This window comes from Melospiza melodia, chromosome 3 (assembly GCF_035770615.1).
Source record: "Melospiza melodia melodia isolate bMelMel2 chromosome 3, bMelMel2.pri, whole genome shotgun sequence".
NCBI lineage: Eukaryota > Metazoa > Chordata > Aves > Passeriformes > Passerellidae > Melospiza > Melospiza melodia.
The window spans coordinates 28314583-28332985 of NC_086196.1; positions in this window are offsets into that span (position 1 = coordinate 28314583).

Here is an 18403-nt window from a genome sequence, read left to right on the forward strand (position 1 = left end):
CTTCAACCAGGGAGCCACATCCTCTCTGGCTCTAAGTCTTGTTCTGTTACCTTGTTCCAAGAAATGTGCCTTTTCCCAGTCCCTCTCCTTTGCTAAATGTTTTCTGGTCTGAACGTCATCTGACAAACTTCAGCCTTCCAGTTACAGATATCTTTCCTCAAATTCCCAAACCCATAATCTTTTTCCAAAATATGCCTCAACTGTGATCTTACTTGCCCTTTCTCCTCAATTCCTAGCCTGTCCCAGTCAGTTTTGTGCTCCACTTCTTTTTAATCAGGCTTTTGCCTAATACCATCAGTTCAGTTTTTTTCTTGTGTCTTCTCTACGCAAGATTTTTTCCCCCTTTTGCATTTAAATCATGTAATGTTCTTCTGCAGATTTACTCAGTGGGCCTACACAGCCATAACTTCCCTCCCCTTGCTGAATGAACCAACTGGGAAAATCCTATTCTTCCCCAAAAAAATTTCTGCTAAAGAGGAAATACTTGTTCAAAATCATTAAGAACATTATTACACAGCAGTTTTATGACCTAACAATGAATATCTGGGTAGGGCATAGCTTTTTGTTTCCTTTGTTCATGGGTTTTGATCTGAGCCTTTGTTCTTATTTTACTTGGGTCACCAAAATGTGTCATCTTGGCCCTCTGCTCATAAGGCTTGTGCTTCATGTGTTTGTAAAAATTCCTGAGTTTTCCTTCTGGTACTGACTGATAACAGTCACAGCTCTGAGAAGGTATTTTGAGATCACATGTGTCTTTGCTGAGTTTGAAATAATTTACCCTCAGGAATCCCACCATGAGCCTCTGGCTCAAGTTCCAGCTTCTGGCCATCCAACTGCACCAGCAGCTCCTGGTAGCTGAAAATTTCCATGGTATGTTCTACACATGCACACACAGCACCTGTCTGTCACTGACATCTAGTCTAGCAAAATTCTCCTAGCAACAAAAGTTTTATCTGATGGGCAGTTGACAACTCCAGTGGTTGCATCAATAGTAAGTGGTTGCATCAATAGTAAAATTAACTGCCAATTTTTCCTTTGCTGAACTATACAGCACAAAATTACAATGAAAAGGGCATTAATAGACATCTAGCAGCTCTAGACACCTAATTAAATATTTAAAAAATACCTGATTAGTCAAAGGTAAAATGATCATAACATTTTCTGCATTGTTCTGCAGGCTGTACATGCATTAGGGCTTCTCCATCATGAGTTATTTAGGTTCAGTGTTATAAATATTCGTGTTGTCTTCACCAGCTGCACCCCTAGAAGAGACCAGGGTTCCCTGCCTTCTCTTCAGGTATTCCCCATGCATGCAAAGGGGTGAGTGAAGCCATGGGAAGAAAGCAATGATATGCAAGGACAGCATAGGTGTAGGACAGCAAATGGGTCTGGGTGAATGAATATCATCCTTTTTCCTGTTCTGGGGAGCTTCCCAGAACAGAATGATGCTCTACAAGTCCAGAATGGACTTTTCAGCTCAGAGAGCATCTAAACTTGGCTCTGCTGAGAGGAGTGACATAAACCACAGACTGCCAAAACTCCCACAGAAAACTCTCCAATGTAGAGACAGTTTGCTGTCCAAACATTTCTCAGCTGAGGAAAAAAAAGATTTACTGATTTTCTCCTTTTCTTTTTTAGCAGGGAGTGGAATGTTTAATGAAAGTGACCAATATTATAGAACTTATATCTGTCTCACCATGTTTTTAATCTAATGAAAACTAAATCAACTTTTCATCTTTGCACTCTCTTATAGTTCAGATTTACTAAAGGTCATGAACTATGAACAGCTAAAAAGCTTCGCAGCAAGTGAAACTCTCATCACAGTATTTCACAATAAAATGGAAGATTTTCTTCTTCCTTTTTTTTCTTCTTACTCCAGGTTACTAGAAAATATGAAGCTGTTAAGAGAAACATAAAAGGGCAGCCAAGACATTCTGTTCACTTGTCCTTTAATCTTTCTGCTGTAATGTTAGTGTGATAATTGATACCAATTAATTTCATAATTCTGTCGGCAATTCTGTATGCATTAAGCAGATTAATCTAGTCCTTAGGAAAAAATAGTGCTGTACTTGATAGTCTCTAAGGGAAGGAGCCATTTTATCATTGTTATTTTTTCAAGATTTCTATCCTTGGCTTGGGAAACAAGCTAAAAACACTGCAAAAAAGTCCTACCTAGAGAAAATGAATTCTACATAAAAAAACTGAAGAAGTAAATTTTTTTATTAAAACAATCACAGAAACACTGAATGATCATTTCCAACCTGAAACTATGGTGTGGAGATATATAATTGCTGTAGTTTAAGAATTCTCTAAGCCATCATCTTCCTCAAAATACATCTTTGCTTGCAAAGAAAACTTGCAAAAATTGTACCCACAGCATTTTATGGGATTAACAACTTGCCCAAATGAATTATCTTTAACAGATTCCAGTTCCTAGAGAATATTAAGAGGACATAACAGAATGCATAATACAAAATCAAGGTTGAATATATGTCTTTACTCTTTTTTACTTTTGCATTGCATTCCTATGTTTAATTACAATGACACACAACAATATATCTGTTGCACCTTCTTGCAATTAGCTGCACATGGGTAATCTATTTTAGCACGCATATTGCTTTGCATATGCCACGCTAGACCACAAAAGTTATTTATATGATATGTAAATATAAATTTCATTTACACAGTATGCTACAAATTAAAGACAGCAATGACAAAAGTAGTAAATATCTACTAGCATATTAGGCAACCAAACAGTCAGCCAAAAGCTGTCTAGATGGAAAGTTATATGCTTTTATTTAAGGTTTGCATTTAATTTAAACTGATACCAAAAAAAAACATGATGCAAAAGCTCATTTCAGTTTATACAAGACTTATCTCTTTTTTTTTTATATCATTTAGAAATAAACCTAAAGAGAATTTGATCTTAAGGTAAAGAGAGTTCAGCTCTTACCTTGTTCTCTTCTTTATTGTAGATAGTGAGTTCTGTATATGAATTTTATAGCCACAGCCTTCATTATACAAAAGAAGTGTAAAAAGCCTTTCCTATATAGTATGCTATACTTTTATGACTAAAGTTAGAAAAACCCCATGCATTTTACAATTACTGTCCAGTAAATGCAGTGTTGAATGCAATAAGGTGCACAAGAAGCAGAGATATTAAAGAATTAATTTGATTTTAAAATTACAGCACTGTTTACAATTCAAATTATGTTTTGAAACAGAGGTACAAGTTCAAACAGTTTATTTCATTTATTCTTTTGAAATATGTGTTGTATAAAGAGTACCAGTGACTATATACTAGGCACTATATAATCCACTGTATCATTTTCAGCTACCTCAGATTTAAGTGTTTTCGAATAACAAATTTTGAAATAAAGTCTTTTACAATGTACTCAACTAAAAAGAAAGTGACTTTAAATAAATATAAATTATCAACAGTTCTTTACCACTTTCAATATTCACAGTTATTTGCATTTTAAAATTAATAAACACACACAAACACCATATGCACATAAAGTATGACAAAAAAATTCAAAAGGATACTCTATGAACTTCTATCTACATACAAAAAGGGAGAGAAATGCTGTGCAAAGTTAAAATCTTCAACTAGTTAAATTTTTTAGATTAAGATGTTAACTTAGTTAATTCTCAGCTTCTTAATTTGTTTTGCTTGATAAACTAAATACGGGCCTTACTTAATTTGTTTGTTAACTTTTTTTAAACCCCAGCTTCCGTGTGAGAAGAGACTTCTTCAGTGAAGTAGGAAAAGTATAATATGATGAAGCTGATATAGAAACTCTTGAAAATATTCTGATCTATCTCTGTGTTAAGCATGCAAATATGCTGCTTAAAGCCTTCCCCTTCCAGCCCTGATTCTCCTAGGAGAACAAGTGAGCTCAAGTATGTGGCCACCACAATCAGATGATAGATTTCCTAAGGGCCATTCTCACCTGCCAAGTACTGCAAAGCGTTTTCTTAGAAAGAAACTTCTATGGAACAAGTAAAAAGGAAAAAAAGTCAAACATTTATTCCCAGAGTAAATCTATTTGCCTATTAATGCTCCCTATTTCTCAAGATTTTCTCTCAGGAGTTATTCCAGGCTTGCTGCCCATCCAGTCAGAGAGCTTTGTTTCCTACTGAGTCATGTGCCACAAATACAGGACTGCAAAGTGAATTTGATGCCACATAGCTGAAAATCAAAGCTTTACTCCAGGTCCACTGCTGGGGAGCCTCCAGTCTCACCTGGTCTCAAAAGCCACACTCCTGTGAGAATCAAGGGAATGCTCAAATATTTAACACATCTTTCCAGCTTCAGCTCTGTGGTGTCAGACTTGGCTGAGGATGGTGAGTTCTCACTCAAACTCAGATCTGAATGCAGAAAAGGTTCAGCATTAACAGCACTGAATATTCAAGTTTCCCACTGCTGATTTCTGAGATACAAATTGGATATCTAAATAAGGATCTAGCTATAAATCTCAGGTTGTATCTACAAAATAGCCAAACAAAGGCATCTTAATTGCAATGCAGGTGCAATGATCTCAGTTTTAAAAATTGAGAGAATTCTATCTAAAAAGTTAGAAAAACCTGTGGTTCTATGAATTAGGTCAGATTTCTTTCTTGTCCAGTCGCAAAACTGGAATGGGATTATCACAGGAAACATAACTGAAATCACCAGCAACATTCTTTCCTTACATTTGAGATAAACAAAACACATGCTGTACAAGCCAGAGCCTGGTGTTGCCTAATGGACACAGTATTGCACTGAAGCAATTTTTCTTGGTGGTCATAAAATATCCCATTGCAGAGATGTCAAGTCTAGCCCTGGCAAGATTCAAATTTGGAAAACCGCAGTATTTCATTTTCTTAAAACTTTGTTTTCTTCACAGTAGTACTGTTTATTTACTGTCCTATGATGCTGTATGGTCTCACTCCACGTCCTTTAACATTTTTAGCAGTACCTTCATTTTAAGGTATCTTTTTAGCAGTACCTTCATTTTTTTTAAGCAGTACCTTCATAATGTACTCCAAAAATATTTCTAGATCTTAGTGTTATACCAACATAGCTTTTTATGAACTTCTGTATCCAGACCCACCTTTACACAATACCAAAAACCATGACAAAAATAATCCAGACTTGGATGTTTCCTCTCTTGGGAAGGGTTTGGGGCTGCAGTTGTTTTTCTCCCAAAACTCCCTCTCTCAAGCCCTGGGAAATCTGCTCATCAAAATCCAGCATGAGGCTGGAACTAGAATTCTCCAAGTACCTCATGATCCTAGCTGGCAATGAGCTCTATATACAGGGTAATCTGTACCACAGGATGTAGGGTTTGGGATAGGCCAGAAGTTGCAGGCTCCACGCTCTTCAATTTTACTTCTGACAGTAATGGCACAAGTGCAGACATTTTCTGTTGCAGAGTAAACAAATTTTATCACTGCTGTTTTAAAGGATATAGTCTTAAAAATATTTTGTGGCACAGGCCACAAAAAATCAGTCCACACTGCTGGTTTCAGTGTGACTGCCACCCACAGAGATGCTCTGCTGCTGCACTGGTGGGAGAAGAAGAGTAAATAAGAAAGTTGCACAGCCAAGCTGCTTCTGCCAGAGCCAAAGCCAACCACTCACTTTGATAAGCACTCAGTCAGGACTTTCGTGTTTGCACTGTACTTTCCTTCTGCTGCACTGTTGAGGGATAATTGTGTTTGTATTTTTCCTAATGATGTGATTATGCATTGTGTTTGCCCTTTCCATGTGATGCCAAAGGAACTAATGGCATCCCCTCAGGATTCAACAAAGCAGTAAGCAAATCGCAAACCAAGGTAGCTACTTCCCTGGGAATAAAAATATTCAAAAGAGATGGGGAGAAAAACTCAAAAGGCCTGGCATCCTGCTTTACCTAGTGGAAATAATTGAATTTTATGCATGTAGGGTCTGGTGAAGAGGGTTTTGAGGGTGGAGGGGTTCCAATCTTACATAAATACTTAAAAACTAGTTTACATATTTATTTAGATAATAAAATTTGATGTACTGAACATCTTTAATTTTAATAAAATGAATCCATTATCTCTAGATATACTTGCAAATTCTGAAAGTTTATTATGGATCTTTATTTGAAAAAGGACTTCTTAAAGAGCAACAGCTTAGCTTGGGAAACCTAAATTCAAATCTAAATATGCACAAAGCTGACTAAGTAACATTGACCAGACTCTAGTCTTTCTTTCCCATATCAAATGAACTGGACTCTGTATTTTTATAATAAAGGATAACAGGAGTGCCTATTAAGAGGATTTTCATTGCCTTGCCTTCATATCAAGGCAGTACAGCATAAATGAACAGCTTCACAATTGAAGGGCTTGGGCTTTTTAAATTAGTGGCTATTCTATTTTTTTATTTTTTCAAGTGAACGGAAATTGACCTTCATTGTCTCTTTAGTCATTCCAGCTCAGAATCAAAGAGCAAGTTAATTATAACCATTTAAAACTTAACAGTTGAAGTCTTTTGATGTAATATCACATTCATTTCTAATTAACTGTACATATGTCTTGCTGAGTTATCCAATAACTCTTGAGATCTGTCAGCATAAAACCTTAATAAAAGCACGAACACTTCAGGATGAAGAGCAGACAATTCTTATATAAGAAGAAACAGAAGGTGACAGGGAACAAGAGTGCCTATAGGAAGAAATCTCAGCCTTACTGCTTTTCCCTAACGTTCTTTAAAATATGGCTCCTGCTGCTGCTGCTACATAGCAGCTCACTGCCCTGAGAGTCTGGGTTGTCACTTTCAGTTTTAGAAAAAAAAACGAAACACATGTAAAAAAAAAAAAATTGATCAATTTTCTTTTCTTTCTGTGGCACATTTTCTTTCTGTGGCTATTTATGGCTGGTGTCCTAAACCTGGCCCTTCAAAAACAGTGAAAGCCATCCCAGAAGCTCAGTGGAGGAAATTAAAGGCAAGAAGATACTGTCCCTCTCCCAATGAAATTCTTCACTCCAATGACCAGACTTGCTGTGTGTGATGTTTGAGTTGGGTTGTGAGCTTGGCAATCAAGATCCAGCAATGTGCTGGGTCTGTTTGGGATCTTAATTTTGTTTTTCTGAAAATGAGGCTACTAATTCATAAAGATTAGCATTACCATCATTATCCTCAGTACCCTTCTCCCAAAAATAAGTCATCTTGAAAAAAAAGACTTCACACTGTGGTCCCAAATATGACTTTTGTTCCATATGACATTTAAATTGGCAATGCTCTAAAGAGGGCTCAGGAAAAGATCCAAAGTCAAAGTACGTCTGCTTTATTCAAAGCTGCATCTATCACCCAAGGGATAGATTTGTCAGTTTTAACCTGTTGTGGGAAGGATAGAAACAGGTTGATTGCCCACTCAGCTTCCTCCCTTCAGCTTTTATCCCTCTATGAGGGGGGACAAAATTGAACCAAGAGGTATGCCCAGAGCTCTGTTTGCCCCATTGAGCCCAGCTGCCCTCAGCCAAGGAATATAAAATGGAGAGCAATCTCTTTATCTCTTTGCTCTAAGTAGTGACACTTAGGGGGTGTCACTTTGTCTACAGTGGTAACCATAAGCCAGGGTAAGAGTTATAGTCATGTGGAGGAATACAGAGACCAGAACCAAATGGCTGGAAATCCTTTGGAAAGAAGAGAGGAAGTTCTACGAGAGGATGCTGGAGAGACCAGAGCATCAAGATCAGAGGGAACAGAAGCTATGCTAGTTTCTCTTGATTATAAATTGAATGGTGTTTGGAAGTTACTCTGGGAGAAAGGTTTGCAACACAGCTCTGAGGAAGGTCCAGGACTGAAAAAACATTGTGAATCCACATTATTCTGAGAGATGCAATTTATTATGGGTTAGTGCTACCATGGGAAAGACGAAAATCACTATGTTTTGGATAATTAGAGCAGTCAGGAAAAGAAGGAAGGAACAATATTGGGCACCATTGGAGGAAGTCTATATTACATTTCCATGGATGAAAGAGTGACACATTGTAAGTTAGGCTACTGCACGTTCTGCTCTGCTCATCTCCATTGAAATCAGTGAGCAGACAGGAGAGAAAAAATGCCAATCACACTCAATGTTTTCCATAATTTTCCCAAGAAGGAGGTTTACTTTATTTTATTTATTGATAATCAATTGTGCTTAGTAGATAGGTGCATTATTTCATTTTCAGTTCACTGGGTATTCTGTCCCACTGAAAACCGGTAAGCAGAAAGGTTATTGTTGCCAAGGTCTGGGAAGAATCAGACAGAAGGACTTCTGTTGCAAAATTCTGTATCCAGTTAGACTTAAAATAAAAGCATATAATTGACCACAAAAAGTAGTTTTTTTCCAAAATCTTTCCAAAAAATACTGAGAGGAAATTATGTCACCGAGAATATTTTGTATTCAAATGTTTTTGTTTAGCTTCTTGTCACAGCCAACTAGCTGTCATGAAAGCACTTTCATATTTACAATGTTTCTCAGCATGAATGAACCCAAAATGTTTTGGGTTTGGTTTCTTTTGGTTTCTTTTGGTTTATTTTCTTTTTCAAATGAGAAAAAAAATCATCACTGAAATGCAGTCCCTTTGCCCTGGAAGAAGGCAGGCAACAAAACAAAAGGGATATGGAAAGGTCAAATAACTGTAAAATTAACTGAATTATGGCCTGTGCTTTAAAGCAAAACTATGCAGCATAAAAGTGTGTCCAGAATGAATTTAATATTCATACAATGTTTCTATTTTGAGGGTCAACACTGAAACTAAACTTTATAATAGAAATTCACTTAGGAAAGTAGATGCTGTTGGTCAGTATTGCTCTGGGATATATGAAACCTAATTTATCAGCCTTTAAGTTCTCATTGCTCTTGCCCTAACCAAATGTAAGTTGAACTTGGGATAAATTCAAATGCAACTTTCCAATTTGAGCTACCTGTAGTGCAAGAAATTAGTATAATTAATTTATCAGCATGCTGGTCATTTCCTCAGTGCAGCTATACCCAGTGACTGGTAACTGGATATGATAATTTACCTTTTATGGGTCTGAGAAATTAATGGTTGAATTTGCAGGAACTTTAGGCTTTTCCCCTTTTTCAGCTATGACAACAGCAACCAAAATACAATTTATTCGTGTATGACCTATAGCTATTCAAAGACTTCTATGTTAATTTTTTTCTTGCTTCTAATCTGCACTGGAAATTGTCCTCTCAACATCAGCAGAAAAACAGTCCCCATTATTTACAATGTCCAGGTTTAGTCCAGTCTACTTGAAAGGATTGACTACAGATACATCAATCCCTTCTGAAGTGTGATGGCCAGTGTAACAAGTAACTAGCAGTTTATTTTAATAAATTTTTCCTACATGAAATGCCATTCAGGGATTCATTGCCAATGCCAAGCAGAGGTCAGCAGCTTGCATTATGATAAAATCATCATAGAGTCGTTAAGGTTGAAGAAACTTTCTGCACAAAAACAAGTTACAGACAAAAATGCAACAGCTGCTCATTATGAAAACCTGGACGATTGTGATGACAGGACTGAAAATCAAGAAAAGAAACTTGCATTGGAAAGGAGTTATCTAGACAGTTACTTATATTTAATGAATCTGAAAACCCCAATTTGTGGAGGGGAAAAAAAACCCCATGGAATGCTCATTTAACTCCTCATTTTTTCAAGCCAATAAAATACAAAGCTGGGAAAGGAAGCCTAGGAACCCAACATCTGCTATCACACCCTGCCATGTCATTCTTTTCAGAAATTCTGTCTGAAGCAGTTTAGGTTCTGGTCTGTGTTACTTGTCCTAGCAGGTTATTCCAGAGCATCCAGACTCTGACAGTCAGAGAGCACATTCTCCATTCCTGGATGAGTCTATCTGTGCTTCTCCACAGACTGTAGTGCTCATCTTACACAGGTTTTCCCCTTTTTAATATTTAGAGTCTGCTGTCTTTACAGGCAATATAACCCTCTCCTCTCACCCTTTTCTCCCTGAATATTGTGATCATCACTTTTTGCATTATGAGTTACTTCTTGTCTCAGTTTTGACCAGTGCAGCCATAGTTGTCACCCCTAAAGAGATGGCAATCACAACACTTCAGAACTGAGAAGAAACAGAAGTTTTTGGTCTCCCAAAAATTCCATGTAGAGTTTTTCACTGTTTTTCAGAACAGTGCAAACAAGTATGATGACATGAAATGGATGTTGTGACCTTTCAGGAGTCTGTTAGCCTGGGTGTTGAAAAAGGATGTTTTAAATATCTGTCTTTCTCATCCGTGTTTCCCAATACAGAAATACTTAGATTAAGTAGTAAATTATTTCCTTGCCTATATTTTGACCAACAGTGTTCTCACTCTTGTTCTCCCCCTGTCCTGCTGTCAGCAGTGAATGGCTGTGGGGGTCCTTGGCCAAGTCCTGAGGCCAACTCTACACACATATAAACAGGGTGCATTTCTGAGGTAAAACAAATTTCCCCAGTTGTCCTTCAGGAACTCCAGTTAAAAACTTAAACATTTCAGGTTTACCTTCTTATTTGTGTTTGTCTATAAGGAGCCTGAAGGAAAGAGTTTTCTGCCTTCCAGGAATCAGGATTTATTGAATACTGTCTGTTTTGGGAACTGAACATTGCCCAGCTAGCAAGGAAGTTTCCTTATCCAGGTAACAGAAAGAAAGAAAAGGTCTCAAAACAGAAGAATGTAAAGATAATATTATTTACTCTAATTGCAAGCAGAAAATATCAAGTTTAGTAAAACCACTTTAGACTGACTCCCAATGAAGTGTCCATTATCAGATCAAAGACACCACAGATGAGCAGGTCTGGTATATGAGAAATGACAAAGCCGGCAATTCCCAGTACAAGAAAGAGGAGGAAAAGGGGATGGGGAGAATAGCCTTGAAATTATGATCACATAAGCTAGATGTCTTCAAATCTGCTTGACCTTGTAGAGTTGATTCTAAGATGCCAGCATATCAGCACTTATTCCTGAGAACTCCTGAAGGAAGGGGGAAGCATCAGAGGTCTCAGAAATTAAAAACTGTGCCACTCATTAAAAGAAGATAATGGTTTGAGTTGACCGAAATTCTGTTCTGTTTCAGATAAAAAAAAAAAAAAAAAAAAATTACTATGCAGAAGAAAAAGAGGAGACTGGGAATTTTTTAAGAATGTATTGTTTTAAACCATTCTGTCTTTCTTCTAGGGCAATGTAATAACTGACTTTAGCAAAGCATCTATTGTTCCTTGTTCTTACCAAATAAATTCTAAAGTTCTGTAAGGGTCTTCCCTGGATGCAATATGTTCAGTATTCATATTAGCCACCTCAGGGATATTATACAGAGTACACTTAATAAAAACACTGGCAACACTAAACTAGAAGGGATTGAAATCACATTAGATCAAAAAAACTATTTTGTTCAGGAAAAGTAAAGTGTTATTCAGGTATGAAACATTTTATAAAATAATTTATTTGAAACAGAATTATAAGCTGCTGAAAACATCACAGTTCTGTGGGAGCTGATTGGAAAGGTTATAAAGGATAACAAGTTAAACACAAGTTAATAACTTCATGCTGTTGTTACAATAAATTTTTTAAAAAAAGATACACTAGATTTGTATTTAGGATTACAGATTGCAAGATTTACAAAGGGATCCTTCTGTTCCATCCAACATCAAGAGCTTTTCTATAAAATGTATCTGTTGACCAAAATTCAAGGAAGACTAAGAACAACTAGAAAAGTGTAGAGCAGAGCAATAAGAACAATGAGAAGTAGAAAATACTCTTAGTTAGGGAAGCTAACAAAATTAGAAGAGAGGGTGAGGTAAGATATAGTAAATCTTTCAAAAGCAGAATAAACTGAAATAAACAGAAAATGATTAGTTTATTCTCTAATGTCATTTTACATGTCCTAATGTATCCCACTTGGCCTCAGTTGCCTGTACAGGACAGCATCCTGTAGGATTTGTTCCACATGGGCCAAGCCTTCAGAGATGCCATCGGGCATTTGAAATGTCATTGGGCACCTCTGACAGCAGTCTCCTTTTCTAATGGAAGATGACTGCCATAGAGATTATGCTGTGGGCAACAGACCTCAAGGCTAAGTAAATACTGAGCACTGTGCCTTCTACCTATACTCCATTACTTCCAAAAGTCTTATATCTGAAATAAATCAGATGACTTGCACTCTAAGTATTTACTCGGCTCCATTCTCCACAAGGGGTGAGCAACTAAGGCAGGTGTATATATATGTGCTGTAAAAATAAGCTGTGATATGACATTGGTTTCCCCCATAGTACAAATAAATATTAACTCCTGGGTCATCCAATATTTTTCACTCCATCACAAGTAATGATGCAAGAAATAAAAACTGAAGTACTACAAGCTATGCTGAAAAGGTCAGATAGTAAATACTTTGATTATTCTTTTAACCTCTTCTGTTTTCTACTCTTCTGCAGAGTTCCACTAAACTTCCTGAACTCTGGTAAGAATTGCCATTACACACTGTAGAAGTCATAAATCATGAAAACAGCATGACTGCTCTGTAGGTAATATCACTCCTCCAAACAAAAGGAAAGAAAATTTTAGCTGTTATTTTAGCTGTTATGAATTCAACAGAGAAGGCAGTAGATGCACTGTAATATGGTTGTGCTTGGCATTTTATCTCTATATTGCGTTTTAAACTTCGTTGTCAGATGCCATTAAGAAGATCAAATGAAGACCACATTTTGGCCTCAATGAAAGATGAAATGTTTTCCATCTCTGAAAACACTCATTCACAGTAATTGGCCATCCACCTAGCAAGATATAACCCAGATCATTCCAAATTGGTATCTTTTAGTTTCATCTGTGTTTTGAAGGAGGGAAGAAAATAACAAAAAGGAAACAAACCAACAAAACAAAACCATCGCTTCTCTTCAGAAATTAATTTCCAGCTTTTCCATCCTGCCTATTTACTCTGTGTCAAATAGGGCATAAATGAAAGAATGGTGAGACCATTGGTGTGACTTTTTTCTCATAATCTGACAATTCAATAAAACAGCACCCAGTACACCTGGCCATTGCAAACTCCTACTGGCAACAACTTCTTCAAAGAAGTTCTCAAAGTAGTCTATACAATAAACAAATCTTCTATGACTCCAATTTACTTAAGCGGGACTGTGGTCATGTTTTCCAGAAAATTTTGCACTCCTTTAGCAGCATGGAGAAAAGCATGTTTAGGATGAAATGCATGACAGACTAGTCCTGGGTATATGTGTGTAAGCTATCAGCTGACTTGGCTCTTTGATTCCTTGTGAAGTCTTTGGTAGACTCACTTATAAACTGCTGTTGAGCTTCACCTTCAGTTTCTGGCATTGCTAAATGGTGAAGTTTACAGTACTTTTTATTATCTTTGTGACACGAATACAAGCAAAGGATACAATCAAAGAAATTAAGTGAAACTGAATGGATTAGGCTTGAAAACCCTTACCAAATACGAAGTAAAAAGATCTTTTAGGCATTTGGATCTCAACTTGTGTTTTGCTTCAGCACCGTCCTATAGGCAGTGTGATATTCTGGGATAACCTTGTTTCTAACACAGAAAGCAGCTGAAAAGTTCACACCAGTGTTTACAAAGCTCACATTGTATGTAGTGAAAATTAATGACCAAATAACTGTGCATAATATTTTCTGGTCTTCATTTACTTCTTGGATATCTACAGATCCGAGCACAGCCACAAACTGGTTAGGCTTTTTGCAATACTCTTGTTGCAAAAAGCTCAGCATGCAACTTTATAATAACCAATGGTAACTGAAACAAAATTGATTTCACTCACATGGATTCTCCCATACCCCCATTCTCATTTCAAACAGTCTGGCTAGGGACACTTCAGTGACAAGACAAGGGACACTGGCTATTTGTACTATCACCTGACTTAGGTGATACCACAAATCAAGCATGTATGTGCTTGTTCCCTGATTTACCTTTTGTGCCTGCTAGGGCTTGACAGGAATGCAGGTATTTTGCCTTTTCCACCAAGTAGCACTCCTGTAAGTCATCAGGTAACACTGATGATTTTGCTTTGGATTCCATTTCCATGTGTAGCCTGTCCTTTATCTTACTCTGTCCTTCATTTTCTTTCCTGCAATGTCTCGAGAATATGGAAATAACTGTACTTACCAGTTTCTAATCTGAATGCCATGAACATGTGCCATTCTCTTATTCCTTCTTCTTGATTTTTGGGGTTCTTTAAAATTAATTTTATGGGTACTTTTATATATAGACACTCTCATTCCTGTCAGTCTTAACATTTCTATTGTGATTCTCTACATTCTTAATGCTGAAACCCAGTAGGGAATGGTAAACATCAGTAATTTTATTAGCCCTTTCCCTGTTTATTCATGAAAACAGTAAACCAAAATCCTTTTCCTACCTGAATGCATAATACAAAGAGCAAAGCACAGCATAAAAACAAATATACAAAATACCTGAATAACAGGATCAAAATGAGTGTTAAAATGCAGTTCCATCTCATATATGGAAATTCTCTTGGCAATAAGACGAAAGCATAGAGGTGATAATTCTGAAATTTTCAAGGCAATCACTAACTGAAGAGCAATTAAAAATCTAGGATAAAGGAAAGCACTTTAAAAAATATGTTTTCATAAAAGGCAATTGCCACTCAATCAGCATGACTGTAACAAACCCATATTTAATATGATCCCCATCACTTGCCTGATATACCAAAACACCATAAGGCAGGCACGTACTTCCAAAGTATCCTGAATTCAGGATACTTTGTCTAATTTTAGTGCTTTTTGTGCTTTTTACACTGCCACAAGAAAGGAATAAGCACAGAGTCTTGAAAGAGGCTTTTTCTCCCTGTGCTTGGCAATTCACTGCAACTCACAACTGATCAAGGGCATTATGATATGAGTGCCACTACTCCTGCACATCAGAACAATAGCTGTTTTCAAAGGCAACAAAAGAATGATGGACAAATGGTTTAGTATGAACTAACAAATCTTAAAAGGCTTTTGCCTTGTCCTCCACCTGCCCTTTTGGAAAGGAGCTTTTGTGTTATCCTTATAGCTTAGCTACAGTGCTTACACCATTTAAGTGTCTAAAAACCTTCAGAGATATTCACATTCTGTCATTTAAGGGAAAGAATGGAGTTTTTCAGAGCACAGCTATTTGTGAAGCACTGTCATATTTGAGATAATAATGCCGTGTACTTTATAAACCTAAAGATGGGGGTTTCAAAATAGCTCTTAGTATCACCGCTCCTTCTTGCTTTTAAAATGCTGCAACAGAACTAGGGAAAATGCTACATATTGCAGCAGTGTAGGGAGAAAACATGGCAATTCTGGGAAAGTAACAGAAAAGGTGGGTTAGGGTGTTCTTAATTTAAACAAGAAAGTTACCAGGGAGCTTTGTTTTAAGTGTTTGTATCCCAGCAGAGAGGAGAAGGGAGATGGTTGTGATGGACAGAAGTCTGTCTCCTCTTGATATGAAGGATAAAAATGAAGCCACAGCAAGCTCAGTACCACTGCAAGCAGCTGTCTCCACCACGGTCTGAAGTCCTGAGAAAACAGGACCTGACTGCCCAAACAGCCCCAAAGATCCCACACCCAGGAAAACGGTGTAGCTCACAATATTTGGTGCAGCTCTATACTTACCCTGTTCATTTTATAGAAGATTCAGGTACTCATCATCATTTTTGTACTAAGAATGCACTGATAGAAGGCATACAGGTTACCCTTTGTGGAATATTATGAGCAAAATAAGTGTAAAGAAAATACAAGCATTAAGAAACTCTCTTATTTAACATCAGAAAAAAAAAATAAACATTGAGGAATAAAAGGTTAGAATCACAATTAAGTTTCTAAAAGAGACATTAATGAAGAGACCTGTCTAAAAGAGACCTTATCTAAAATTTATCCAAATACTAAAATCTGAAACAGGAACAGGTAAAAGGTCTTCAAAGGCACATTCTTTGTATCCCTTTATTCCTCACACAGATGGGTATCTCTGGTTACTTGAAATGACAACTGGCATTCATGTGGAAGGAAGGAGTTTCTTTTTTCACTATTACCTCATTGTATATACAAAAACGTTCTTCTGAGAGATGATGTGACTTGACATGAAGTGAGGCAATGGTAAAAAGATTTTTTAAAGGTTTCTTTCAGCTTGGGTGATTCCTGTCAACTTACAAGACTGCCACAGAGCAAAATGTTTTGTGAATAATTAGCAGGTTAATTACCCATAAGGAGTGAGTAATTTGTATTACCTATGTGGTTAGCTCACCACACTCAGACCCATGCTGATTGCACATGTCTGTGTTGCACTACAAATTAAAGGATCAACCCTTCAAGGCACTGTCTGTCCTTGAGTCCTGCTGTTGTTACAACAGTGCACAACACCTAATCCAAAAGAGATTCCTAATGGATGACAAATGTGTGGTGGGATGGATGGGATGCCCTAGGACAACATACTTTTGAAAATAATAGAGTCAAGAAAAGCAAAGGAAAGGCAAGTTTCAGTGAATGAGCCCCATCACAGCAAAATGAAATACTTGTTCTTCTGCTTATAATAATTTTGCTTTATTGTCTATTCAGTATTCATGAAATCACAGGAATCATCTGCTGTAGGAAATGAGACAAACACTAATGCTGGAGTGGCCTCAGCTGCCAACCATATGCATGCCAACATCCCCTGCCTGCACCCACCTCATCCTGGGGCTCCAGGAAAATGAGAAATTTCTTATTTTGCCCAGAAACACATTCACAGAGTCCCTCTGAACTTTCTTTAGCTCATGTCTGTTGTTTTCAGTCATACAAACACACTTGCAATTTGTAGGTCAACAGAGTTGGTTACCCATGGTTAAATAAACCTTATTGATTATATTTGGAGAAATTTGTGGAATTTTACTATACTGTATACAGTGAAACCAAAACTTGCCCTGACAACACTGCACAGCCAAGCTCCCTGGTGAATCCATAAGGTCATTTTGTGACCTGACCTGAAACAGATATGTGGCAGGAAGGCAGTGGGTTCACAGCCTGTTGATGCTGCACTGCACCAGGCACAGCCCCAAACACAAAGCATTTCCTGGATGGCACTGGATCAGGGTGAGTTTAAGGCACATGGCTGCCACCCAGCCGTCTCCTCTTCCTCTCCCACCAGGCTGTGCAGCCCACCTACATCTCACAAATGAGACACTGCTTTGAATAGATTTCCTTTGGATTTAATAAAGCATTGAGGTGAGCTACAGGACAACCTGTCTCTGAACCTTGCCTCAACTGGAAACTCTAATGCTAAAAAAGAAAATTATCAGTCAACAACAGTGACTCAGAAGCGAGTTCCCACTTTTTGGTATCCAAAAGCCATTAAGTAAGCATCAGAATGCCAAGTATCCTAGGCTGCCAAGGGAAGTATGTGTGAATGAGGCAGGAGGATAAAAAAGTATCCTGAACTATGTAGAAATTTTACAGTACAGTCCAAAGGAAACATGTCTGAATGAATAATCATGTCTTATTTAGTATGAAAGAACAGAGTCCGTTTTACTGCAGGCATAAAAGGCTTCTTCATTTTCTGCATACTCTGCACAAATCTCTTCCAAAAAGAAGAGAAAGAAAGTTTTACTTTGCTTTTTCACCAAAATGCTTAAAGGCTTACAAGGGCTTGTTTTCCCAAAGGCCTCCAAAATTCTGGTAGACAGAGCTGTGAGTCTTGTGCCACAGATCCTACAACATGAGAATTACTCTATCCTACTTTCAGGCAAAATCAAAATGCAATCTGTAATACGGCAAAAACATGAACTCAGTCATTAGATTAGTGCTTGTGTAAGATGCTGCTCCAAATAGCAAGCAAACTAATATCCAGCATGCTGCAGCTCTTTAATTTGACATTTGCTTAAAGAAGGGCATTTAACTCCATTTCTGAAACAATAAGCTTCTGTGGGTTTGAACAAGACCTTTAAATTATTTAAACATGTTTATCAGAAATTGTGGGCATTCTCCAAATCATCAATATACGGTCTGTTGCAATGATGCACTTCCCTCTACTCAAAAGCTGGGGGCAGAAGTTTTTCGCTGGTGCTTGAAACGTTTCCCAAAACTGTGTTCTTAACCACTGGAATGGCGTTAGCACCACCTAGAGGCACATGTAAAAAAATGCTTACTTTTTGCCCAGAAAAACTAACTTGAATACGTCTTTTTCTTACCTAAAAAGACTTTCATTTGAAACTGCCTTTATGTCATATCTCTTTAGTTTAGGGAGGCTCCCTTGGGCCAGTTGTTTTGGAGGCTATTTCATATATAAAATGACTCCAATATCTTCACCAAACATGATATTTTTAATCACAAAAAGAGGAATGTTTGTTTGCTTTTATCTTCTGCCTTGAAAGAAACCTAGAAAGAAAATTAATTCAGATTTCTTTTCATAT